Source organism: Lathyrus oleraceus, chromosome 5 (assembly GCF_024323335.1).
Source record: "Lathyrus oleraceus cultivar Zhongwan6 chromosome 5, CAAS_Psat_ZW6_1.0, whole genome shotgun sequence".
NCBI lineage: Eukaryota > Viridiplantae > Streptophyta > Magnoliopsida > Fabales > Fabaceae > Lathyrus > Lathyrus oleraceus.
This window is the reverse complement of record NC_066583.1, coordinates 462,670,265-462,696,496: the sequence shown is the minus strand read 5'-3', so window position 1 is coordinate 462,696,496 and position 26,232 is coordinate 462,670,265. Positions and strand designations below refer to the sequence as shown.

Genomic DNA, 26,232 nt, shown 5'->3' with positions numbered 1-26,232 from the left:
GTGCGTGTCAGCCGAGCTACGAATGCTCTGATTCTTCTCTCGTCCGAGAAGATACGTATGCATAGGATACGATATCCTAGCGAGCATGTGTCGTTTCCCCAGTCTGAACTACTTCGACTCTGATGTCTATGCCTGATAGACTAAGTAGGCCCAGGATACGATATCCTGCCGAGTCAGTTTCAGTCAGTCTCTTTTGTCTCTTTCAGCCAGTGTGTGTGTGTTTGAACAGTGTTTTAGCAACCATTTTCCTTTCTATTGTGCGTGGATCCCGTAGAGTACTACGGATGCGTAGGGGTGCTAATACCTTCCCTTCGCATAACCGACTCCCGAACCCATCTTCTTTGGTCGCGAGACCACGTCTTTTCCAGGTTTACTCTGAGCGTTTCCTTTCCCTCTTTTGGGATAAATAACGCACGGTGGCGGCTCTGTTGTTTCTTTCTTTTCCCGCCGGTTTTTCGCGTAATGCGACACCCATTGCCTACGTACCATCTTAAAAAAAGATTAGGATCAAAACCTCATAGTTCGGGGTAAAAAAATTCAAAAAAAAGTTGGTGAATTGATTGATCCAAAAACCTTAAGGTCTTTTGTTATCAAAGGGAGAAAACTCAACCTAAAACCACAAATCCACCATGTGAGGATAGCTTCAACATGCTAGTGAGGGGTTAACCCTATAATAAGCATGGAAGACTCATTGTCCATCACTAAGGATAAAGGTGAGTATTATATCTACCTCAAGGATAACTCAAACCTAATAGCTAATGGTTATAAAAAAAAGGTTTGATTAAGAAGGTGGCCATTGAAACCACAAAAAGTATTTGAATGGGTTATATTTACCAATTAAAAGTATTTACAAAAATATGGTTAAAGTGGATTAAAAGGTTCAATTCAGAATAAGTGTTATGAAAAATAAGTTTTGAAAATCAAAAGCATAAGGCTTAGGTTTCTAATGTTGAAAACAAAAGTTATTGTTTGCACAAAAAGTTTTGGCTTGGGTTAGAATGGGGAAAAAAAGGGTTAAATTCCTAAACATACAAGAGATAAGGGAAAAGAAAATAAAACCACATTAGGAGTTCCCCTCTTGAGATCATATTGATGATCCAAGTAGCTCTCATCCTTTGGAATAAGCAGTCACAAACAAATATCTCAAGCCATTAAGCACAGGTAATCGGAATAAACCTCCAAGTGGTATCCCACAAATAAAGTGGAACACCAGGCCATCTCTGCAAGAGTCATGTGAGTCCTCACAAAAAAAACTCAACAAACAGGTTAGAGAAAAAAAAATAGGGTAATCAAGAGTTGCCCCCAAATCAAAATATAACCACATGAATCATGCCATTAAAATTCACAAAAAAAGCTCACAAAAAGCAACCATGGGCAGGAGGCCTAAACCTCTTGTCAAACACATACATTAAAAGGGTATCAAAAAATTTCAGGTTGGAAGTATAAAGTAGTGGAAATAGAGCATACCTGATTGGGGAGGATCGATTGAAATTGAGTTGCACCCGTGAGGTTTGCAGAGCAATGTGGACCTGTGGGCTCAAATGAGAGAGACCCAAGTCCAAATTTTTTTTTGTTATATTTTATTTATTTATTTATTTTATTTTTTTTCGTTTTCCCTTTTTTTTTTTAGTAAACAAAAGTAAGAGAAACAATGATGTATAATTCAAGCATGCTTGGTGATCTCAAACCAATCACAAGGAGTCCCACCCAAAGGCAAAGGGAACCAAGATGCTCATGATCCTTGAGGCTATGCAAATGCAATGTTATGATGCCATGAGGGATCTTAGGGTCAAAATTGGGGTCTTACAGATGCCCCTATTTAAGGTCATTCTAGCCGGAGAAGTGAAGGTCAAAATCTTCGTCTCGACGAGGTAGAATGGGCTTAAATAATAACAAAGAGACAAATTTTGGTCCCTAAGAGACCTCATGATGCAGATGTATGTATGCAAATAGTACGAACTCTATGGGGATATGTGTCCACAAAGAAGAAAAGACATTCGGAGAAATTGACAATCCATATGAGAAATACACTCAATGGGACAGAGACTCTGGGGACTCTTATGGTATAGGAGAGGGAATAAAATGTGTGAGCAGGTCACGACTCAACGCTTGGGGAACAGAATTCCAAAGGGAAAATATCCAATGGAAAGACTCGAGCTGACTCGAAGATGCATATATTGGGGAATATGAGTTGATTCTTGATAAACTTCACAACCACCTGCCTGGTCACGTTTGCATATGACGTCGCTTCGACCCACTTGGTGAAGTAAACAATTGCTACGAGAATAAACCTGTGACCGTTGGACGCTTTCGGTTCTATCATGCCAATCATGTCAATTCCCCACATAGAGAAAGGCCATGGTGATGAAAGCATATTCAGAAGTGTCGGGGGAATATGAATCTTATCCGCATAAATCTGACACTTATGGCATTTCTTCACATATTTACAGCAGTCAGACTCCATTGTCAGCCAATAGTAGCCTGCTCTCAACATCTTTCTAGCCATGGCATGTCCATTGGAATGAGTACCAAATGAACCCTCATGGACCTCAGTCATTAACAGGTCTGCTTCGTGTCTATCCACGCATCTGAGCAGAACCATGTCAAAGTTTCTCTTATAAAGCACATCGTCATTGAGGTAGAAACTTCCTGATAATCTCCTTAAAGTCTTTCTATCTTTCACAGATGCCCCAGGCGGGTAAATCTGGCTCTGAAGAAAACACTTGATATCATAATACCATGGCTTATCATCTTGTACTTCCTCTACTACAAATACATGCACTGGTCTGTCCAAACGCATCACGGTGATATTGGGAACTTCATTCCAAAGTCTAACCACAATCATCGAAGCAAGTGTAGCAAGCGCATCTGCCATCCGATTCTTATCTCTAGGAATATGATGGAAGTCAACCTCAGTAAAGAATATTGAAATCCTCCTCGCATAATCTCTACATGGGATGAGGCCAGGTTGATTTATCTCCCATTCTCCCTTAATTTGATTAACAACAAGGGCCGAATCACCATAAACATCAAGATGTTTGATCCTAAGATCAATACATTCTTCCAATCCCATAATACAGGCCTCATACTCAACCATATTATTTGTGCATTTGAAAGTTATCGTTGCTGTGAAAGGAAAATGTCTGCCCTGAGGAGTAATAATCACTACCTCAATACCATTTCCATATTGATTTATAGCGCCATCTGTAACACCCCGATAAAAATAAGATAATTATTTAATTTAAGTTAATATTATATTTATTAATTTAATTAAATAATTGGAATTTTTGGAATATTATTATTATTATTATTGGAATAATAATTATTGGAAAATATATATAAGTTGGGAATAAGGAAAAAGAGTTCCATTTTGGTAAACAGAGTTTTCACGTGAAAGCAGAGAAGCGGCTGAAAAGAGGAAAAGGGCAAAGAGGCAGAGCAAGAGGAAGAAGGTTGGAGAAGAGAAGAGCTTGAAGCTTAAAGATTCGCCGGATTAACTCAGGTAAGGGGGGTTTATCGTCGTTTAATGGGTATTATGGGTTAACATGTAATGGGTAGTGATAAACCGTTGAATTGACCCTAATTGGGATGTTGAATGCTGAAAAATTGTGTTGGATAAGTTGTGTTAAAGTTGTAATTGAAATCTGTATTTGTGTGAGTCGTGAATTCCCGAACGTATAGCTTTTTACGGAATCGGAATCGGAGGTCCGGAAGTCCTCCAACGGCGGAAAATGCGGAGAATTCTGCATTCTGCTTCGTGTTAGCGCAGGAACAGCTCTTTGTCTTGCGTTAACCGGTTAACCCAGGGTGTTAACCGGTTAACACTGTTGCGAATTATGAAATATTGCTGTTTCGCTTGCGTTAACCGGTTAACCCAGGGCGTTAACCGGTTAACACTGTTGTGGTTTCTGAGAAATTGTTGTTCTGTCTGCGTTAACCGGTTAACCCAGGGCGTTAACCGGTTAACACTGTTGAAAAGTGGGAAAATTGGTATTTAAATGTTGTGTACATATTTGATGGTTGGCCTATATCGGTATGTGATATAGTAGGGATTATTCCCGTTGTTTTGAGTAGTATAGGTATTAGTAGAGTGTGCTAATACTGTGATTGAATTAATTGGCATGACATGATATGATTATGTGATAAATATGCTGATGATGTGTGGAAATATGCATAATGTTGTGAATGTATATATTATGTATGTAATTGTGGATGGACTGTTTTATGGCTTAGAGTGTGAGCACATGTCCATTGTGGATTCTTGTTGATGTGGCATGCTAGGTGATTTGGCATAGCATAATGTGGCCTTTAGGGTGGTAGCTAATTCCCATGGTGAGGAATTAGTGATGTTAGTCATTTTGGATTGTTGTTGATGTTTGCATGCTAGGTGATTAGCGTGCATAGCATGGCCCTTGGGGTGGTAGCTAATTCCCATGGTGAGGAATTAGTGATGTGAGTCACTAGGTCTCAAATGAGTGGGACTAGTGAGCTTGGTAACCGTACCTGGATTTGGTCGGTGAAGTTGAACTATATGTTCACGAATAGTCGGTACCGCATGCATGGAGTCTCATTGCATAATGTATGTATGGCGTATAATATGAATGGATGTATTCCAATATTATACGTGTGTTTTATGTTGGTGTTGAGTATGATGTTTGAGTTGATGTGCCGTTACTGAATGTGTGTTATGATTAGGGTGATGAAATGTGTTAAATTACTTAACATTGCATGATATTTTATAATGCTTATTATATCGATTGAGGAACTCACCCTTACAACTATTTTTCAGGTAACGAGCAGTGATTGAGTAGGAGCTAGTGCTTGGAGTCTAGTGTAGTTCCTTAGTGGGTCATGCTCTGGTAGATGTAACATCGGGATGGGATGTTTTAAATGTTTTATTGTTGGTTGTGAACCAGTTTACATGTAATATGCTACATGTTTTGCATGATTGATTTAATCTCTATCCGCTGCGTATTGTGCAAATGCTTTATGTTTTGAATTAATAAAAGAGCATGACAGTTATCATGGTGAATGATGTGAAGTGTTTGTGTGACACCCTTAATTGCATATCTACTCTGATTGATATATGTTGTTATTTTAATTAAATATTTGGGGTAATTTAGAAGGGTGTTACATTAGTGGTATCAGAGCATAGTCGGTCGAGTCGAGTCGTAATTATTCTGTTCCCCTGTACGTGATAGGTGTTGTATAACCCTATCAGTACTTATTGTTTTTAGCTTGTTGGGTTTTCAGAATAGAGATGGCGGGAAGAGGTAGAGATGATGCTGCGATTGCTGAGGATCTGGGTATGCTAGCTGGAGTACTTGGAGGGAATCCGAATGTTGTGGGAATGGGAGCTGCTCGTCAACTGAGTGAGTTCCAGAAGAACAATCCTCCAATGTTCAAGGGAGCATACGATCCAGATGGTGCTCAGAAGTGGTTGAAGGAGATCGAGAGGATCTTCCGAGTGACTGAGTGTGCCGATAACCAGAAGGTCAGGTTCGGTACGCATATGCTGTCAGAGGAAGCAGATGATTGGTGGGTTGCTACCCGCTCTGAGTTGGAAGCTGCTGGGAATGCTGAGATCACGTGGGCTGTGTTCAGAGAGAGATTCCTGAGGAAGTACTTTCCGGAGGATGTCAGAGGAAAGAAAGAGATAGAGTTCTTAGAATTGAAGCAGGGCAATCGGTCTGTTACTGAGTATGCTGCTAAATTCACAGAGCTGTCGAAGTATTACACTCCCTATGATGAGGCTACTGGGGAATTTTCAAAATGTGTGAAGTTTGAGAACGGGTTACGTCCCGAGATCAAGCAGGCTATTGGGTATCAGCGGATTAGAGTGTTTTCTGATTTGGTTGACTGTTGCAGGATTTTTGAACAGGATACCACGGCTAGAGCAGAAAGCTATCAGCAGAGGGTTGATAGGAAAGGCAAGAATCAGAATGATCGTGGGAAACCGTATGCAGTTGGCAAAGGTTTCCAGAGACAGAGTGGGATGAAGAGGCCTAGTGGGGGAGATTCTAGTGCCCCTGCTAAGTGTTACAGATGTGGTCAGGCTGGACATCATTTCCATGAGTGTACCAGTGCTGAGAAGAAGTGTTTCAAGTGTGGCAAGGGTGGTCACTTGGCTGCAGAGTGCCGGTTGAAGACTATGACTTGTTTCAACTGTGGAGAGGTGGGTCATATTAGCCCACAGTGTCCTAAGCCGAAGAAAGAGAATCAGTCAGGAGGCAAGGTCTTTGCTTTATCGGGTTCTGAGACTTCTGCAGATGATCGTTTGATCCGAGGTACGTGTTATATTAATGGCTTTCCTCTTGTAGCTATTATTGACACAGGTGCGACTCATTCCTTTATATCTTTGGATTGTGCTGTGAAACTTAAGTTAGAGATATCTGAGATGCATGGAAGTATGGTGATTGATACTCCTGCGAAGGGTTCAGTGACTACTACTTCAGTTTGTTTAGATTGTCCTTTGAGTATTTTTGGTAGAGACTTTGGGATAGACCTAGTGTGTCTTCCACTAGTGCAGATTGATGTTATTCTGGGTATGAACTGGTTGGTGTGTAACCGAGTTTACATCAACTGTTTTGATAAGACTGTGATTTTTCCTGAGAATGAGGAAGGAAAGAGTTTGTTTCTATCAGCAAGGCAGGTGAATGAGGCAGTAGCTGATGGGGCAGAGTTGTTTATGCTGTTAGCGACTTTGGAGGCTAAAGATAGACTGGTGACTTGCGATCTAGCCGTGGTGTGTGATTTTCCTGATGTGTTTCCTGAAGAAGTGAATGAATTACCGCCAGAGCGTGAAGTTGAGTTCTCGATTGATTTGGTACCTGGTACTAGGCCGGTGTCGATGGCTCCGTACCGTATGTCTGCTGTTGAGTTAGCTGAATTGAAGAGTCAGCTGGAAGATCTGTTGGATAAGAAGTTTATTCGTCCGAGTGTGTCACCGTGGGGTGCACCAGTGTTATTGGTTAAGAAGAAAGAAGGTACTATGAGGTTGTGTGTGGACTACAGGCAACTGAATAAAGTGACGATCAAGAATCGGTATCCTTTGCCGAGGATTGATGATTTGATGGATCAGTTGGTTGGTGCGAGTGTGTTCAGCAAAATAGATTTTAGATCTGGGTATCATCAGATACGTGTGAAAACTGAGGATATTCAGAAGACTGCTTTCAGAACAAGGTATGGACATTACGAGTATTCCGTAATGCCTTTTGGTGTGACTAATGCGCCTGGAGTATTTATGGAGTATATGAATAGGATTTTCCATCCGTACCTAGATCAGTTTGTTGTGGTGTTTATTGATGATATTTTGGTGTATTCGAAATCTGAAGAAGAGCATGCTGAGCATTTGAGGGTGGTTTTAGGAGTTCTACGAGAAAAGAAGTTATTTGCTAAACTGTCCAAGTGTGAATTTTGGTTAGAAGAGGTTAGTTTTCTTGGTCATGTGATTTCAAGAGGTGGTGTTGCTGTTGATCCTTCTAAGGTAGAAGCGGTATCTAAGTGGGAAGCTCCGAAGTCAGTTTCTGAGATAAGGAGTTTTCTTGGACTTGCAGGTTATTATAGGAAGTTCATTGAGGGATTTTCTAAGTTGGCGTTACCGTTGACGATGTTGACTAGAAAGGGGCAAGCGTTTGTTTGGGACTCAAAATATGAAGAAGGTTTCCAAGAGTTAAAGAGAAGGTTAACTATTGCTCCTGTTCTGATATTACCGAGTTCGTCGGAACCATTTGAGGTTTTCTGTGATGCTTCGTTGTTGGGTTTGGGTGGTGTTTTGATGCAGAATAAGCAAGTTGTAGCTTATGCTTCGAGACAACTGAGGGTTCATGAGAGGAACTATCCGACACACGATTTAGAGTTGGCAGCCGTGGTATTTGTTCTGAAGTTATGGAGGCATTACTTGTACGGGTCAAGATTTGAGGTTTTCAGTGATCATAAAAGTTTAAAGTATTTGTTTGATCAGAAAGAGCTGAATATGAGACAGAGGAGATGGTTAGAGTTTCTGAAGGATTATGACTTTGGTTTGAATTACCATCCGGGTAAAGCAAACGTAGTGGCTGATGCATTGAGTCGGAAATCATTGCACATGTCTATGTTAATGGTTAAGGAATTGGATTTAATTGAGCAGTTTAGAGACTTGAGTTTGGTGTGTGAGAGTACTCACAATAGTGTTAATTGGGAATGTTGAAGTTAACAAGTGGTATTCTGGATGAGATCAGAGAGGGTCAGAAATCCGATGTGCTTTTGGTCGACAAGTTGACTCTAGTGAATCAAGGTCAAGGTGGTGAATTCAGAGTGGATGAGAATGGTGTTTTGAAATTTGGTAATCGGGTGTGTATTCCGGATGTTACCGAACTTAAGAAGAGTATTCTTGAGGAAGGACATCGTAGTGGCCTGAGTATTCATCCTGGGGCTACGAAGATGTATCATGATTTGAAAAAGTTATTTTGGTGGCCGGGAATGAAAAGAGAAATTGCGAGTTTTGTTTATTCCTGCTTGACTTGTCAGAAGTCAAAGATTGAACATCAAAAGCCGTCTGGGCTAATGCAACCGTTGGCTATTCCAGAGTGGAAGTGGGATAGTATCAGTATGGATTTTGTTTCTGGTTTACCGAGGACAATTAAGAATTTTGAAGCTATTTGGGTAATTGTCGACAGATTGACAAAATCGGCTCATTTCATTCCGATCAGAATGGATTATCCGTTAGAGAGATTAGCCGAGTTGTATATTGAGAAGATTGTAAGTTTGCATGGTATTCCGTCGAGTATTGTTTCGGACAGAGATCCTAGATTTACATCAAAGTTTTGGGAAGGTTTGCAGAAGGCTTTGGGAACTAAGCTGAGATTGAGTTCTGCATATCATCCGCAGACTGATGGTCAGACTGAGAGGACGATTCAGTCACTAGAGGATCTTTTGAGGGCTTGTGTTTTGGAAAAGGGAGGTGCTTGGGATTGTTATTCACCTTTGATTGAGTTTACCTACAACAATAGTTTTCATTCGAGCATTGGTATGGAACCGTTTGAAGCTTTGTATGGTAGGAGATGTCGGACACCTTTATGTTGGTATGAGTCCGGTGAGAGCGTTGTGGTTGGACCGGAGATTGTTCAACAAACTACGGAAAAGATTAAGATGATTCAGGAGAAGATGAGAATTGCTCAGAGTCGTCAGAAGAGTTATCACGACAAGAGGAGGAAGTCACTTGAGTTTCAAGAGGGAGATCATGTGTTTCTCCGTGTTACTCCGATAACGGGAGTTGGTCGAGCTTTGAAGTCGAAGAAGTTGACACCTCGATTTATTGGTCCTTATCAGATTTTGGAGAGGATAGGGGAGGTAGCCTATCGTATCACTTTACCGCCGTCACTTGCGAATTTGCATGAGGTGTTTCATGTGTCTCAGTTGAGGAGGTACATTCCTGATCCGTCGCATGTAGTCCAAATAGATGATGTACAGGTGGGAGATAACCTGACTGTTGAAACATCACCTATGAGGATCGAGGATCGAGAGTTGAAGCAGTTGCGGGGTAAAGAGATTGCTTTGGTAAAGGTAGCTTGGGGAGGACCAGCAGGTGGCAATGTGACTTGGGAACTTGAGAGTCAGATGAAGGAGTCTTATCCGGAGTTATTCGCTTGAGGTATGTTTTCGAGGACGAAAACTCTTTTAGTGGGGGAGAGTTGTAACACCCCGATAAAAATAAGATAATTATTTAATTTAAGTTAATATTATATTTATTAATTTAATTAAATAATTGGAATTTTTGGAATATTATTATTATTATTATTGGAATAATAATTATTGGAAAATATATATAAGTTGGGAATAAGGAAAAAGAGTTCCATTTTGGTAAACAGAGTTTTCACGTGAAAGCAGAGAAGCGGCTGAAAAGAGGAAAAGGGCAAAGAGGCAGAGCAAGAGGAAGAAGGTTGGAGAAGAGAAGAGCTTGAAGCTTAAAGATTCGCCGGATTAACTCAGGTAAGGGGGGTTTATCGTCGTTTAATGGGTATTATGGGTTAACATGTAATGGGTAGTGATAAACCGTTGAATTGACCCTAATTGGGATGTTGAATGCTGAAAAATTGTGTTGGATAAGTTGTGTTAAAGTTGTAATTGAAATCTGTATTTGTGTGAGTCGTGAATTCCCGAACGTATAGCTTTTTACGGAATCGGAATCGGAGGTCCGGAAGTCCTCCAACGGCGGAAAATGCGGAGAATTCTGCATTCTGCTTCGTGTTAGCGCAGGAACAGCTCTCTGTCTTGCGTTAACCGGTTAACCCAGGGTGTTAACCGGTTAACACTGTTGCGAATTATGAAATATTGTTGTTTCGCTTGCGTTAACCGGTTAACCCAGGGCGTTAACCGGTTAACACTGTTGTGGTTTCTGAGAAATTGCTGTTCTGTCTGCGTTAACCGGTTAACCCAGGGCGTTAACCGGTTAAAACTGTTGAAAAGTGGGAAAATTGGTATTTAAATGTTGTGTACATATTTGATGGTTGGCCTATATCGGTATGTGATATAGTAGGGATTATTCCCGTTGTTTTGAGTAGTATAGGTATTAGTAGAGTGTGCTAATACTGTGATTGAATTAATTGGCATGACATGATATGATTATGTGATAAATATGCTGATGATGTGTGGAAATATGCATAATGTTGTGAATGTATATATTATGTATGTAATTGTGGATGGACTGTTTTATGGCTTAGAGTGTGAGCACATGTCCATTGTGGATTCTTGTTGATGTGGCATGCTAGGTGATTTGGCATAGCATAATGTGGCCTTTAGGGTGGTAGCTAATTCCCATGGTGAGGAATTAGTGATGTTAGTCATTTTGGACTGTTGTTGATGTTTGCATGCTAGGTGATTAGCGTGCATAGCATGGCCCTTGGGGTGGTAGCTAATTCCCATGGTGAGGAATTAGTGATGTGAGTCACTAGGTCTCAAATGAGTGGGACTAGTGAGCTTGGTAGCCGTACCTGGATTTGGTCGGTGAAGTTGAACTATATGTTCACGAATAGTCGGTACCGCATGCATGGAGTCTCATTGCATAATGTATGTATGGAGTATAATATGAATGGATGTATTCCAATATTATACGTGTGTTTTATGTTGGTGTTGAGTATGATGTTTGAGTTGATGTGCCGTTACTGAATGTGTGTTATGATTAGGGTGATGAAATGTGTTAAATTACTTAACATTGCATGATATTTTATAATGCTTATTATATCGATTGAGGAACTCACCCTTACAACTATTTTTCAGGTAACGAGCAGTGATTGAGTAGGAGCTAGTGCTTGGAGTCTAGTGTAGTTCCTTAGTGGGTCATGCTCTGGTAGATGTAACATCGGGATGGGATGTTTTAAATGTTTTATTGTTGGTTGTGAACCAGTTTACATGTAATATGCTACATGTTTTGCATGATTGATTTAATCTCTATCCGCTGCGTATTGTGCAAATGCTTTATGTTTTGAATTAATAAAAGAGCATGACAGTTATCATGGTGAATGATGTGAAGTGTTTGTGTGACACCCTTAATTGCATATCTACTCTGATTGATATATGTTGTTATTTTAATTAAATATTTGGGGTAATTTAGAAGGGTGTTACACCATCAAACACCATGCTCCATCGGGAACCAGGTTCCGGCCCTTCATCAAGCGTAGGCTCATCGCAATCTTTCATTTTCAAATACAGAATCTCCTCATCTGGGAAGTCATACTGAACTGACTGATAATCCTCAATTGGTTGATGTGCCAAGTGGTCAGCCAAGATACTACCCTTAATCGCTTTCTGAGCTCGATACTCAATATCATACTCAGATAACAACATCTGCCAACGGGAAATCCTACCAGTTAAAGCAGGCTTCTCAAAGATATACTTGATTGGATCCATTTTGGATATCAACCAAGTTGTATGACTCAACATGTACTGGCGTAAGCGCTTAGCAGCCCAAGCCAAAGCACAACACGTCTTCTCAAGCATCGAGTATCGAGACTCACATTCAGTGAACTTCTTACTCAGGTAGTAGATAGCATATTCTTTTTTTCCTGATTCATCTTGCTGACCAAGAACACAAGCCATTGAGTCTTCAAGAACTGTCAGATACATAATCAACGGTCTCCCTTCCACAGGTGGAGACAGAATCGGAGGCTCAGACAAATACTCTTTAATACTGTCAAAGGCCTTTTGGCAATCCTCGGTCCAATCATGAGACTGATCTTTCCGGAGGAGCTTGAATATCGGTGCACATGTAGCAGTCATGTGGGATATGAATCTGGAAATATAATTCAAGCGGCCAAGAAAACCTCGGACTTGCTTTTCAGTTTTGGGCGCAGGCATCCCTTGTATTGCTTTGACCTTTGCAGGATCAACCTTAATACCTCTTTTGCTGACAATAAAGCCCAATAACTTTCCAGAACGGACCCTAAATGTACACTTGTTAGGATTCAGATGAAGCTTATACTTCCTCAAACGCTGGAAAAGCTTCAACAAGTGCTCTACATGTTCAACTTCCATTCTTGACTTTGCAATCATATCATCAACATATACCTCAATCTCCTTGTGCATCATATCATGAAACAAGGTAGTCATAGCTCGTTGATACGTGGCTCTGACGTTCTTCAAACCGAAGGGCATCACTCGATAACAGAATGTTCCCCAAGGTGTGATCAATGTTGTCTTCTCCATATCCTCGGGTGCCATTTTGATCTGATTATATATGGAAAATCCGTCCATAAATGAGAAGACATTGAATTTAGTTGTATTATCTACCAACATATCATTATGAGGTAGAGGGAAATCATCTTTCGGACTAGCTTTATTCAAGTCTCTATAGTCCACACACATTCGGACTTTTCCGTCTTTCTTAGGCACGGGCACAATATTGGCCACCCATTGAGGATATGTAGAAGTCACCAGAAACCCCGCATCAATTTGCTTCTGAACTTCTTCTTTGATCTTCACTGCCATATCAGGATGAGTTCTTCTGAGCTTCTGCTTCACATGTACGCACTCAGGCTTCAAAGGCAGGAAATGTTGCACGATATCAGTATCCAGACCAAGCATGTCCTCATACGACCAGGAAAAGACGTCGACGTATTCTCGTAGCAACTCAATCAACCCCTTTTTAACAGATTCTTCCAGTAGTGCCCCAATCTTCACTTTTCGCACACACTCTTCAGACCCCAAGTTGACTGTTTCCAGATTCTCAAGATGCGACTGAATGATCTTCTCTTCATGCTCAAGTAGACGGGTAATCTCGTCAGGAATCTCTTCAACATCATCTTCTTCGGCCTCAAATACAGGGAACTCAAAGTTGGGAGATGGTGTTGGATCATTATGTCCAATGGGTTTGATCAACCTGCATAATGATTTTGGATATAAAGAGATTTTAGAATTCAAACAAGGCAAATCATTATGCAGATGAAAAGATTGATTTTATTCTTATTTTTGGGTTTTATGTGATCACCAATTTCATGCAAAAGCGAAAAGGGAAAACAATTGGAAAACAAACATTTAACATGAATTTATTGAATGAAAATATCATTGTATTTATGCGCCAACAATGTCATCACTCCTCCTTTTGGCATGGGATGAGGGTTTTTAAACACAATGAACATTACTTTGACTTATGGATAATTGTTGGTATATCAACAGCGACCCAATTATTACAGACCCCTCCAGGGATGATGAAGTTTCCAGAATCCTCTTCATCCTCTTCCAGAATGGCATCAGCCTCTTCATCTTGACCGGTGTGGATGAATTCACCACTCTTGAACAACCCTTGTTTGTTGAAGATACCAAAAGAATAACCTATGCCAGCCCGGGATTTGTTGTCTTCGAGCTCAATCATTTGCCCCAATCCAGCAGTTGGACCATGCCCAATGGCCAACTTTGCATCTTTATAGGATGCAAATGAAGAAGTTCCCTTCTTAATAGGTTCAGCAATAGATAAATCTTGGAACGGCGTTCCAACTTCATCCTCAGCATCTATATAAGAGAAGGAAGACAAATGGCTAACCAGGAGAGCCTTTTCTCCCTCTACCACCACCAGCTTCTTATTTTTTACAAACTTCAGTTTCTGGTGTAGGGTGGATGTCACGGCGCCTGCCTCGTGAATCCACGGTCTTCCTAAAAGACAGTTGTACGATGGGTGAATGTCCATAACCTGGAAGGTAATCTGGAAATCACTTGGTCCAATTTTGACTAGGAGATCAACCTCTCCAATCAAAATTTTACGTGACCCATCGAAAGCTTTAACTACCACTCCACTTTGCCTCATGGGAGGCCCCTGATATGATAACTTTGCAAGAATGGACTTCGGTAACACATTCAATGATGACCCAGTGTCCACAAGCACATTGGACATGGTGTCATCTTTACAGCTCATAGAGATGTGTAATGCCAAGTTGTGGTCTCTTCCCTCCTCGGGGAGATCAGCATCACAAAAACTTAAATTGTTACAAGCGGTGATGTTTGCAACAATACTGTCGAATTGTTCAATTCTGACGTCGTGATCCACATACGCCACATCCAACACCTTCTGCAGAGCTTCTCGGTGTGGTTCTGAATTCATCAGCAAGGATAGTACATAGATTTTGGATGGCGTCTGTAGAAGCTGATCTACCATGTTGTACTTACTTCTTTTGATGAGCCTCAACATCTCATCAGAGTCTTCTTTCACATTGCCACTCGGGCCAACAGAGACAGAAGTTCTCAACGTAGAGATAGGTTTAGCAACAAGTGCCGAATTCGGTGCATTCACAGCAGTCCCAACCGGGCATTCAGCATAATCAGCGGTATCATTCCTTCGAACATCAGCTTGCGGCTTCGGCGGAGCTGAGAAGACACGACCACTACGGGTCAGGCCGCTGACGTCGTCAATATTAACAACAGATGAAGAGGGCAGGGGCACCTCTTTCCCATTCTCCAATGCTACAGCATTGTAGCGATAGGGGACCGCCTTCTCAGAAGAATACGGTATAGGGTCGGCTGGCTTAATGATCAAAGCAGGAGAAGCCTTCTGCTTGCTACCATCATACTTGATAATAACAGGCTCAGGGATCCAGAATACCAGAGAAATTACGTTGACTTCATCAGCATCTTCGTCAACATTTCTGTTTTGAAGTATCTCAATGACTCCCTCATCCAGCATTTCTTGAACATCTTTGCGCACCTGGCGACAACCTCTTTGGTTAACAGAACAAATTCGGCATCTATCGTGGTCATGCTCGTAATGACTATAATCACACAGCAATCTATGCATCTCGACCAGAGATTGTCGAATATGACTAACATATTTGACTTTGTATTTGCCAGGGCAGCCCTGGACCATGTTGACAGATTTCCCATGCTCGGGTAATGGGTTCTTCTTCACATTAGGACCTACGTCCTCAAAACACAAAATACCACATCTTACAAGGTCTTGAACCTTGGTCTTCAGTGGGTAGCAATTTTCCACGTCATGTCCGGGAGCACCAGAATGATAAACACAATGTAATTCAGGCTTATACCACCACTGGGGGTTGGTGGGTATAGTCGGTGGGTCTCGCGGAGTAATCAACTTCCTCTCTATCAAAGAGGGATATAACTCTGCATATGTCATCGGGATAGGATCAAAGGTGACCCTTTTCCTCTCGTAACTTGTGCTGGCTTGATTACTATTTCGAGGTTGGTAGGCCTGCTGTTGCGGACGGTGCTGTTGTTGTTGATATTGCGGATGTGATTGTTGCTGATTATTATTGTGATGCTGATACTGTTGATTATCTCTGAAAACAGGTGCTATATGAGCCACCTGGTGCTGGTTACCGGCAGGACGCACGGTCTTCCTTCTCACAGAGGGTCTTCTTGGTTTTACATGGGAGGTCACAACATGTGCCTTGCCATCTTTCTTCTTCCCAAACGTCCCATACCGTTTGGTAGAAGAGCCTTCTTCTCTGGTCAGGCGCCCTTCCGTGACTCCTTCTTCCAGTCGCATCCCCATGTTCACCATCTCGGTGAAATCAGAAGGAGCGACGGCAATCATCCGCTCGTAATAAAAAGAACTCAAGGTCTTCAAAAAGATCTTGGTCATCTCTTTCTCTTCCAGCGGGGGGCACAATCTGTGTTGCTACCTCTCGCCACCTCTGGGCGTATTCTTTGAAAGCTTCCTTATCCTTCTGGGACATGGCTCTCAATTGATCCCTATCGGGAGCCATATCCATATTATACTTGTATTTCTTGACAAAGGCCTCGCCAAGGTCGTTGAAGGATCAGATGTTCGCACTGTCCAAGCCCATATACCAACGTAAGGCAGCACCGGACAAACTGTCCTGAAAGTAGTGGATGAGAAGTTGGTCGTTGTCGGTTTGAGTCGACATCTTCCTGGCATACATGACCAGGTGGCTGAGAGGGCAAGTATTTCCCTTGTACTTTTCAAAGTCAGGGACCTTGAACTTCACAGGGATCTTCACATTAGGGACCAGACAGAGTCCAGCAACAGACTTGCCGAAAAGATCCTTTCCTCTGAGAGTTTTCAATTCCTTGTGAAGCTCAAGAAATTGATCATTCATAGCGTCCATCTTCTCATAGACATTTGGGCCCTCAGACGGCTCAGAATGATAGATGGTGTCGTCTACTCTGGGCATAGTATGCACGATAGGAGGAGGAACAGCAAGGACCGGGCTAGATGCCGGCAGAGAAGCAAAGGTGGGTGCAGGACCCTCAGGCATGAAATTAGGAGGCATCCCCCACGGAAACCCGACTGGCATGGCTGTTGGAGAAAAGTGTGCGCTGGCCGCAGGCACAACTGAAGAGAGAATCTCAGAAATGACTGTCCTCTGGGGAGGAGTTGAAGGTGTCGGAGACGACTGGCTTTGGGCAGCCATGAATGACTCCATCAGGGCAGTTGTCGCACCTCGAAAAAAATGGGGATACGACTACAAAGCGAAGCGCGATCGCACGCTCGCAATGATGGACTGAACAGAGTCGCCACCGAACTTTATTTATTCCTAAAAAGGAAAGGGGAAATATCGATAAAACCCAAGACAAATGAAAGGATAAGATATGGTCATCGCAACCAATATCAGGGTTCGGGAGTCGATTACGCAAGGGGAAGGTATTAGCACCCCTCACGTCCGTTGTACTCAACGGGAACCATTAGGTCAGTTGTGTGCGTTAATGTTAGTTTGAAATATTAGGCTTTTCGAATTATTAGGTGGGAAAGAAAGAAAGGATGAGAAGAGAATGTTTTTGGATTTTTGACGAAGGACTGAACCTAAGTTTTTTATTAGTGGGCCTGACAAGATTTACAAATCCTGCTCCTACGTATCTCAAAAGAGAAATCAAGGCTTACGTAGTTCTGGGTAGAAAAATGTTTGTTTGTGGGTCGATTTTAGTGAAAGCTACTTTGTGTCAAATCGACGAAAACATTGTTGGACTACCCAAAACAGGTGGAGAAACATTGCCTTGCATTATTTTGAAACAAAGTACCTTTCATTTGTGAAAAGGTTTAAGAGATCAATCGCACGGCGGCGAGGAAATAAATTGATGGATTTGATGTGTTTTGAGTGATGGCAAGAACTTGGATGAGCGAGATATACATCTCGAATCCTAGTCTCAGGAGTGCACGGCATACGCCATGTTCCATTTCCATCTTTATTGAAAAAGTATTAAGTTAGGAATTAGGTATTTTGAAGTTTGAAAGACGAGTACTTGTGACCTACAAGCTCTTACAGCTTGGGTCTAATACTCGGGACTACGTTTGGACATTCCACCCAGGCAGTCTGTTTCTTTCCAATATTGCCAAGAAAATGATTCGAATATTTATAAATGTTTTGGAGGGAAGACGAATATTTATGGCTTGCAAGCTCTTACAGCTTGAGCCTAATATTCGGGATTACGACTGGATATTCCCTCCAGGTAATCTTTTTCTTCCAACTTTATTAAGAAGAGGTTTTGAATCTTGGGGTGTGAAAGAGAAGACGAATATTTATGGCTTGCAAGCTCTTACAGCTTGAGCCTAATATTCGGGATTATGACTGGATATTCCCTCCAGGATAATCTTTTTCTTCATGTTTTATTTAGAAAAATGATTTGAATATTTGAGTGTTAAAGAGAAGACGAATATTAACGGCTTGCAAGCTCTTACAGCTTGAGCCTAATATTCGGGATTACGACTGGACATTCCATCCAGGTAATCTTTTTCTTCCAACTTTCGTTTAGAAAATGATTTTGAATATTGGAGTATTAAAGAGAAGACAAATATTAACGGCTTGCAAGCTCTTACAGCTTGAGCCTAATATTCGGGATTACGACTGGACATTCCATCCAGGTAATCTTTTTCTTCACGTTTTATTTAGAAAATGATTTGAATATTAAGTTAAAACAATTAAAGTATCGAGGTTTGAAATTATTGAAAGTTAAGTTGATGTTACTTAAGAGCTCATTGTAAGAAAGCCCAAGAGTAAGCCATGTGAAGAAAATAAATAACACAACAAATTATATTTACAAAACACTTAAAAATTAAATCAAAGAAAGATAAAATCGGGATTTGCACGGATGGAAATTGAGGAACACACAAAACCTAAATAATGTGCTCAAAGCCGGTTTGCACATATTGACAACAATTGAAATGTCATATGCGATTAATCGAAACGCGGTGAAATACTATCAATATATCGATAAAAATATTCATGGATAAATAACAAGAAAATTGTCAAATCCATAAATTACAAATCGATGTTTAACATTAAAATCAACAAGTGTTTACAAAAAGGAGAAAAAATAAAAATAAAAAAATAAATAAAAGGTTTAAAATAATAAAAAATGGTAATAATAATAAAAACTAGTAGAAAATAAAAAATATGTTAAAAATGAAAAATGCTGAAAACCAAGGATTGAACCCAGAACTTAAGGTTTAACAAACAACATCTTTACCAACTCAACCAAATCGACATCCTTGTTATATAGTTTCAAACACTAATACATAATATAACAAAAGATGCACCAAACCTTTTAAATAAAACACAAAGTTGGAAAACAGTAACTACGAATAACAGAACTCATGTTGAAAACAGTGACTACGAATAACAAAACTCATGTTGAAAACAGTAACGATCCAAAGCTCAGTTTTCTTTCCATTTTTGAAAATCAAAATCTTAACAGCAAGTTAACATCACAAACAAACAGGCAACGGTGTTGCTAAATCAAACATGGAATTCAAAGCATAATCGAAATATGGAAATAAAGCTCGGAAAGGAAGCTAACCGGTTGCGGCGAGCTCGACCGACGAATGTGAGTAAGCATTTTACCTGAACCGGTTTTGATCTTCTCGTCCGCTCTTCACCACCAAGAAAAACTATGGCTTTCTTTTCTTCTTGCCGTCGACTCCTCTTTCTCTTAGTGAACAGTAACAACGCTTTTGTGTTTTTTTTCAGAATCCTCTCTTCCCTATAGGTGAACAGCGGCGGCTATCCAAAACTTAGGGTTTTTTATGAATAGTGATTGCTTTTTATATATGACTCCTCCTCTCTGCTGTGCTGCTGTGTTTCCTCAGAGTAGTGGAGGTCTGCTGTGCAGTGGAGAGGTTTTGAATTTTGTCCATATCCAACTTGTGGTCCCCTTCTCAATTCTCTTCATTTTGAAAACTCTACTGTAAGAAAAACTTTCACCACTGTAACTTACTTAGCTGAAAAGTTTGTTTTAGAATTAACTGATTTTGTGTGTTGTTGTGGCAGCTTGACACGGTTTTGGTCTTGGCATGTCTTCAAATTTTGCAACCTTGAATGTGCTACTTATGTCATCCGGCGTGAAGTGAAATTCATTGCCATCTCTCATTGAGTCCACTTCAATTGGAATTGCTGTCATAGGATGATCTCTAGAGTGTGGTGGAGGAAGTCGGTCTGTATCTAGTACTTCAAAGCAAGCCTCGCACAAATCAAAATCAGGATAAATAATGCAATGCCACCTTCGCCTGTGTCAGCTGAGCCAGGAACTGGAACTACACCCTCAACACCATCATCTGCAGCTAACAATGTCTGTTTTGGAAAAGGGACATGAAGCAATCTCGAAGATATGGCCAAACTGCTAGCAGTCTGAACAGCTTCACCGGACGAAAAAAAGAAGCTTCTTGAGTAATTCAACAGTAGGTGCTACACTGTGAACTCCTGAATCTTTTCCATGCAGAGCCAAGCATTCAGCATTTTAGTACTCAAAACCCTTAATTCTCTGTATATCTCAGCATATTTTGGATGAGTTTGGTTCCCAGTATAAAAGACTTCAACTTTACTTCCAGCTACAACAGAGCTCCAACCAGGTGTTTTCCTCAATCCTCGATCTCTGGCCAAGGATCTTACTTTAACTACTCCTTCCCATTTTCCGGTATTTGCATAGATGTTCAATAACAAAACATAATAGCCAACGTTCTCCGAATCAACTTCCAATAAGCGTTCTGAAGCTAATGTACCTAATTTTGCATTTCCATGTATTCTTCAAGCAGAGAGAAGAGCACCCCAGATGGATGCATCTGGTTGTACATGTATACTTCTCACTAAATCATAAGCTTTTTTTTCAAATATCCAGCTCTGCCAAGCAAATCAACCATACAGCCATAATGTTTCAAACTAGGCTCGATCCCATACTCTTTCTGCATAATATCAAAACATTCTTGGCCCTCATCAACTGAACCCGAATGACTACAAGCCGACAACAAAGATACAAAGGTAATATGATCTGCCTCCACACCTTCAGCTAGCATGTCTTTGAAAAGTTGCAGCATTCCAAGGAACTGAAGTAGAGAGAGTTGCAGCTAGAATATCTTCTCCATGGTCGTGAACCCCTAGAGAAGATATTACAGCATTCCAAGGAACTGAAGTTTCCCGTGGAATTTCATAAAATAAAGACATTGCATCTTCCAACTTCCCACATTTTCCATACATGTCAATCAGGCAGGTAGCCACAAAGACATCCAAGTAGAGAGAGTTTTTTATTAGCCTCCCATGAATTTTCGTTCCTTGTTGCAAAGCTCCAACATGAGAATATGCTGGTATAATGCTCACCCAAGTCCCTTGGTGCAACAATTTCCATATGCGGCTGAGGGAGCACAACTGCATTATTATCATTACTATCATAGAAGCTGATTTCTGGCTGCAAAGAATTTGGCACAGGCCTAGGAAGCATCATATTACCATTGTGACCGGGGAGGAATTTTTCACTCTTAGGTTGTGATGGAAGCATCAGATGAGAAACCGGCATCGGGAGCATACCATTTTCTTGATAGGAACTAACATCAGATAATCTTTCAAAGTTGATAGGTTCAAACAGAAAATTCTTTCGCTGGCGATAGACTTCTCTTAGTTTACTGTCTGGACACGCATACGGCATAGCAAAATCCAAGCCACTGTCAACATCAGAAGCATACTCCCCTTCTGCATCAAGTGAAGCCTTGAAGGTAGGAATTTCATTATGTTTGCAAAATAATACAGCCTCAAATTCAGCTACTGACATAGTCCACAACACTATTCCTGAACCAGGACCCACAGATTGTAAAAAAGATAATCGGTCCTAACTATCTGGAGCAGGAACTCCGGTAAATTGAGCTTTCCTGGATCAGCAAGCTCGTTATTATTCGCACCGACGACGGTACTAAATCTCTCCCTGTCCTTGTCACCACTCCACACTGCAGTAGTAGAAGCATTATGAAAATCAGCAGCACCATAACTTCTAAGGATCTTTCCAGCTTTGGCATCGACTTCAAATACAGTGCTTCTTTTGGATCCAAGTATAACAGCTCCATCTTTAGACACAATAGGTGTAACAGCAACATAATCAGCAACAGATTCCTTAAGCCTCGTTTTGCCAAAGTGTGTATCGTGGAAGATTAGGAGCAGCACTGACTTTTGAAGGCAATGAGTGATAATTGTCAGTTTTTGTAGACATGGAATGTGAAGCTGAATCTTCTTTAGTAGTTGAGAATAGTCTATCACAAGAATTAGATGATGATCTCCGTGCTTCTTTGTACCTGGACAAATGAGATTCTTCCACATCATCCGCTAGAATATCTATATTTGAATTACCCAAGGAAGGCACAGTCTTGCACTTAGAGGTATCAACTATTGATTTTTCAACTGATGCAACTTTTCTTCTGTGTTCATGGCCACTCAAATTTGACGCCAAATCATGAGATGTGTCAGATTTAGTTCTTGGAACTTTAACTCTTGTCTTACTGCCATGAGATTCAGGCAAAGGACCAATCATGAAGGAACTAATTTTGGGACTTATTCCAGGTGGTAGTTCATATGATTCGGATAGAAAGCTTCCAAATGGAAAAAATCATTCTGCTGGAGTTGTAGAACTGCAGTACTTGGAATCAAGTGGCCTTTTGGGAAAATTACACCATTTGATCCTACAGAAATTGGGCCTTCATCGGATGAAAATCCATATGAAAAAAAGAACTAATATCCTGGACCTCATAGTCTCTCACACCTAAACTCCTGTCAAAAGTATGGGAAAGTATCTTCATTTGCCCGAACTGAAATGCTGCAATGCAGACCTGAGTATCGCATTGACCAATGTCGATAAATGCAACATATGTTGAACCCTCGCTTTAAAAATTCGTTTTGTAAATTCCATAACTAAGGGCAGTTGCAGTACAATCGTGGATCAATCTCAAAGGCTTTAACCCCGCAATTTTTTTTTGCCGCATCAAGATAAGCTTGTCATTGCAAGTCGGTGAAGTATGACGGGATACCAATAACACAATCCCAGACAGGTGCCTCCAAATCTTTTTTTGTCATAGCAATTGTTCTTGTGCTGCAGGTTTGAGGTCTGTTTAGATGCCGGCTATCAACGGGTGAAGGTCCTTCATCTAAAGAGATGCAAGTAGCAGCAACAAGCTGAATCATCCATGGCTTATCTTTTGGAAATGGAAGGTTAGAAGGATCCTATCAAGTGCTGCAGTGAGAGGTGAAAAGTCATAATGAGCATTGACTTTAAGCATCCATTGAATAGTTTCCCGACGAGGTTGAGAGAGAGAAGCAAAATCCACGGCCTTTTCTCAAATCCTCGTAGTCACCAAGTTCCTCTTTTATAGTCCTCATCTCCTGTCATAGAAGAAACTCTTTTTGAGCAGTTTGACAATTGACCTTCAACCTTCTGTGTAATTTTCTCAGCTGCACGTATTGACTGTAAATGCCTATCCACTAACTCAACTGCTTTTGAAAGCCTTAATTTAGGGCCAACTGAATCCAGCATAGATAGTTGTTCTTCAAAACTCATCTCAAAACTTGCAACCAATATATCAGCTAACTTGTGAACAGGAACGTTGTCCAAAAGGACTTTGGTTCTTCCACTGGTTTTTTTGTCTCAGCTCCAGAACAAAAATAAGCTTCGTTGCCGTTGCTTTGAATTGGCGAGAAAACATTATGTAATCTGGGGAATTGATATTTGAGAAGAATCTGCATGCAACGGTCATTAACTTATCCTGACCAAACCCTGCATTAACAAAAGCATTAACAAAAGTAGCAGCCAGGTTCTGTCTAGCTGAGTCAACACTCGCACCAACACTTGCACGACCATCAAGCAAATGTGCCTTGTATATATCTTCAGGGGACTTGGGCTCTATGACTTCAATATCACGAGCAAGAGTAAGATATCCTTCACTTAACTTAGAATTATTTATGATATCCCGCAACACTTCTCGGTCTTCATCATCATTAACCATTTCCTCGTCAAGCTCAAAAGTGATTCCATGGCGTACAAGTATGTAACAAAACTGCTTCTTTCCCAGCACATCAGCACAAGAGATGAACACCTGCCTCACATACTGCAGGTTATCCAGGAACAATGCGATTTGGAGCTCTGTGGTAAGCACAACATGAAAACATTTTTGTTATTCCGCGGGACAATTGTGCTTCAGCCAAACCCCTAGACAGAAAAGCAGTAGGCCTATGCACCTTGATAGCAGAATCAAACCCGACAGTTATAAGAAGTGACAATTTTGGTTCATACAAACATCTCCATATACCCTTTCCTATGTGCTCCCTAATGACTTGCAGCTGTTCACCATCAATTCCCCATATACGACATGTACTAACCTCACTGACAGTCACAATAAAATCATCAGAAATACAGCAGTCCAAAACTCGAGCATTATGTCCAAATAAGACAAGGGCAATGGGGTCACGGTACAATGAATCTTCCCTTGAAGTGATTGTTGGCTTCTTTTGTTCCATGAATAATAAGAATTGCTTCCAGCGAAAAGATCGAGAAAATAAGTGACTTCTAGTACGGGTCATGAATTCGTTAGTATATCTCCGTGGAAGCTTTCTTTTTTCTATGGAAAACATTGTTCCAAGTTGCTTGTAGATACATTAGTGAATGTATCACCTTCCACATCTATTGTAACAATTCCAAACATGTATATATGACGTGAATGGAAGAAAAAGTGGTATTTGGTAGCAAGAAAAAAAATATTTCTTTGTATTTTAGAATTTCCATCTACTCGTGTGATGACACTCTAGGATTATGAAATAATCACATAATTATGATTAAATGAATATGAGGACACTCTTGGACATGAATGAAATGATTGTAACATGAATAAATAAAAGATCTTTCAATATGAATTGAAGAGTTTAAACGTGAAATGGTCATGAGGAGAAATGCGAATGACTAATTGATGGGAAAAAAAATTCAGGGTCAAAATCGGGGTATGACAGTTGCCCCTATTTAAACATCCTCCACCAGAGGAAAATGAAACAACATTTTTTCATCGGATCGCAGTGGGGGATGGTTAAATACCATGGAGACCCAGATTTTGAACCTGAAAATGAAAATGCTATGATATGATATGCATGGATGCAGGACTCTTTATTTTTTGAATTGATCTGTTAGGGATACAGTGAATCCTTAACAGGAGATGCTACTAGACGGACCGATCTGTGGGGAACGTTGATGGTCCACAAGGAGACAGACAAATGGTAAAAACCAACTCGCTGGGGAAAACAATCCTGCTGGAGAATCAGACGCACACTAGAGAGTACTCGAAGTGAAATCCGACGAACGACACTTAGAATACAAGAGATTTCGACAGTAAGTTCACACATGACTTACTAAGCCCGAATAAGAAAACTTTCTATAACAGGTTCATACATGACCTGATAACATTGGAACAAAAGGTTCAGCAACAGGTTCATACATGACCTGACAATACTGGAAAAGATTCTTCAAAATAGGTTCATACATGACCTGACAATGTTAGGGAATACCAAGAACGGTTCTTACAGCAAGTTCAAACATGACTTGTCAACAAACAGAAAAATTCAAAAAAGAGTGTATCAACAAGTTCATACATGACCTGACAACACTGAAATAAACATAGAGAAATATTCTTCAAAACAGGTTCATACATGACCTGGTAATACTTGAATGAAAACTCAACAGCAGGTTCATACATGACTTGACAATGCTGAAACAATCATAGAGAAAGATTCTTCAAAACAGGTTCATACATGACCTGGTAATACCGGAATGAAAACTCAACAGCAGGTTCATACATGACCTGACAATGCTGGGGAATACCAAGAATTTCTGACAGTAGGTTCAGACATGACCTAACAAAACTCAGAAAAACCAAAAAGGGTATATCAACAGGTTCATACATGACCTGGTGACAAAATTGAACATTTTGAGAAAATTTCCACAACAAGTTCATACATGACTTAACAACATTGGAAGGATTTTTCAAAAACAGGTTCAGACATGACTTGGGAATATTGGAACAAAAGCTCAACAGCAACGGGTTCATACATGACCTCACAATGCTGAGGCAATCAAAGAATTTTCTGACAGCAGGTTCAGACATGACCTAACAAACTCAGAAAAATTCGAAAAAGAGTATATCAACAGGTTCATACATGACCTGATGACAAACTTGAACCTTCTGAGAAAACTTCCACAACAAGTTCATACATGACGTGACAACATTGGAACAAAAGGTTCAGCAACAGGTTCATACATGACCTGGTAATACTGAAATAAAAGCTGAACAGCAGGTTCATACATGACCTGACAAAACAGGAACGTTCAAAGAATTTTCAACAACAGGTTCATACATGACCTGACAACACTTGACTATTCAAAGAGTATTCAATTAACAGGTTCATACATGACCTGACATCGCTGGAATGAAAGTTCAACAACAGGTTCATACATGACCTGACAATACTGGAATGAAAGTTCAACAACAGGTTCATACATGAC

The 26,232-nt window shown here is 40.6% G+C and overlaps 1 long non-coding RNA gene across 2 annotated transcripts; it reads left to right on the top strand.

Moving 5' to 3' along the window:
- The first annotated feature begins 19,019 nt into the window (after positions 1-19,019).
- LOC127085462 (uncharacterized) lies at positions 19,020-21,833 on the top strand. 2 transcript variants are annotated; one of them, XR_007789143.1, is made up of 4 exons: positions 19,020-19,266; positions 19,410-19,626; positions 19,710-21,421; positions 21,504-21,833. It is a non-coding gene; the product is annotated as an uncharacterized LOC127085462 (long non-coding RNA). The 2 variants fall into 2 exon arrangements; XR_007789142.1 differs by having other exon boundaries at positions 19,710-21,833.
- The last annotated feature ends 4,399 nt before the right edge of the window (positions 21,834-26,232 follow it).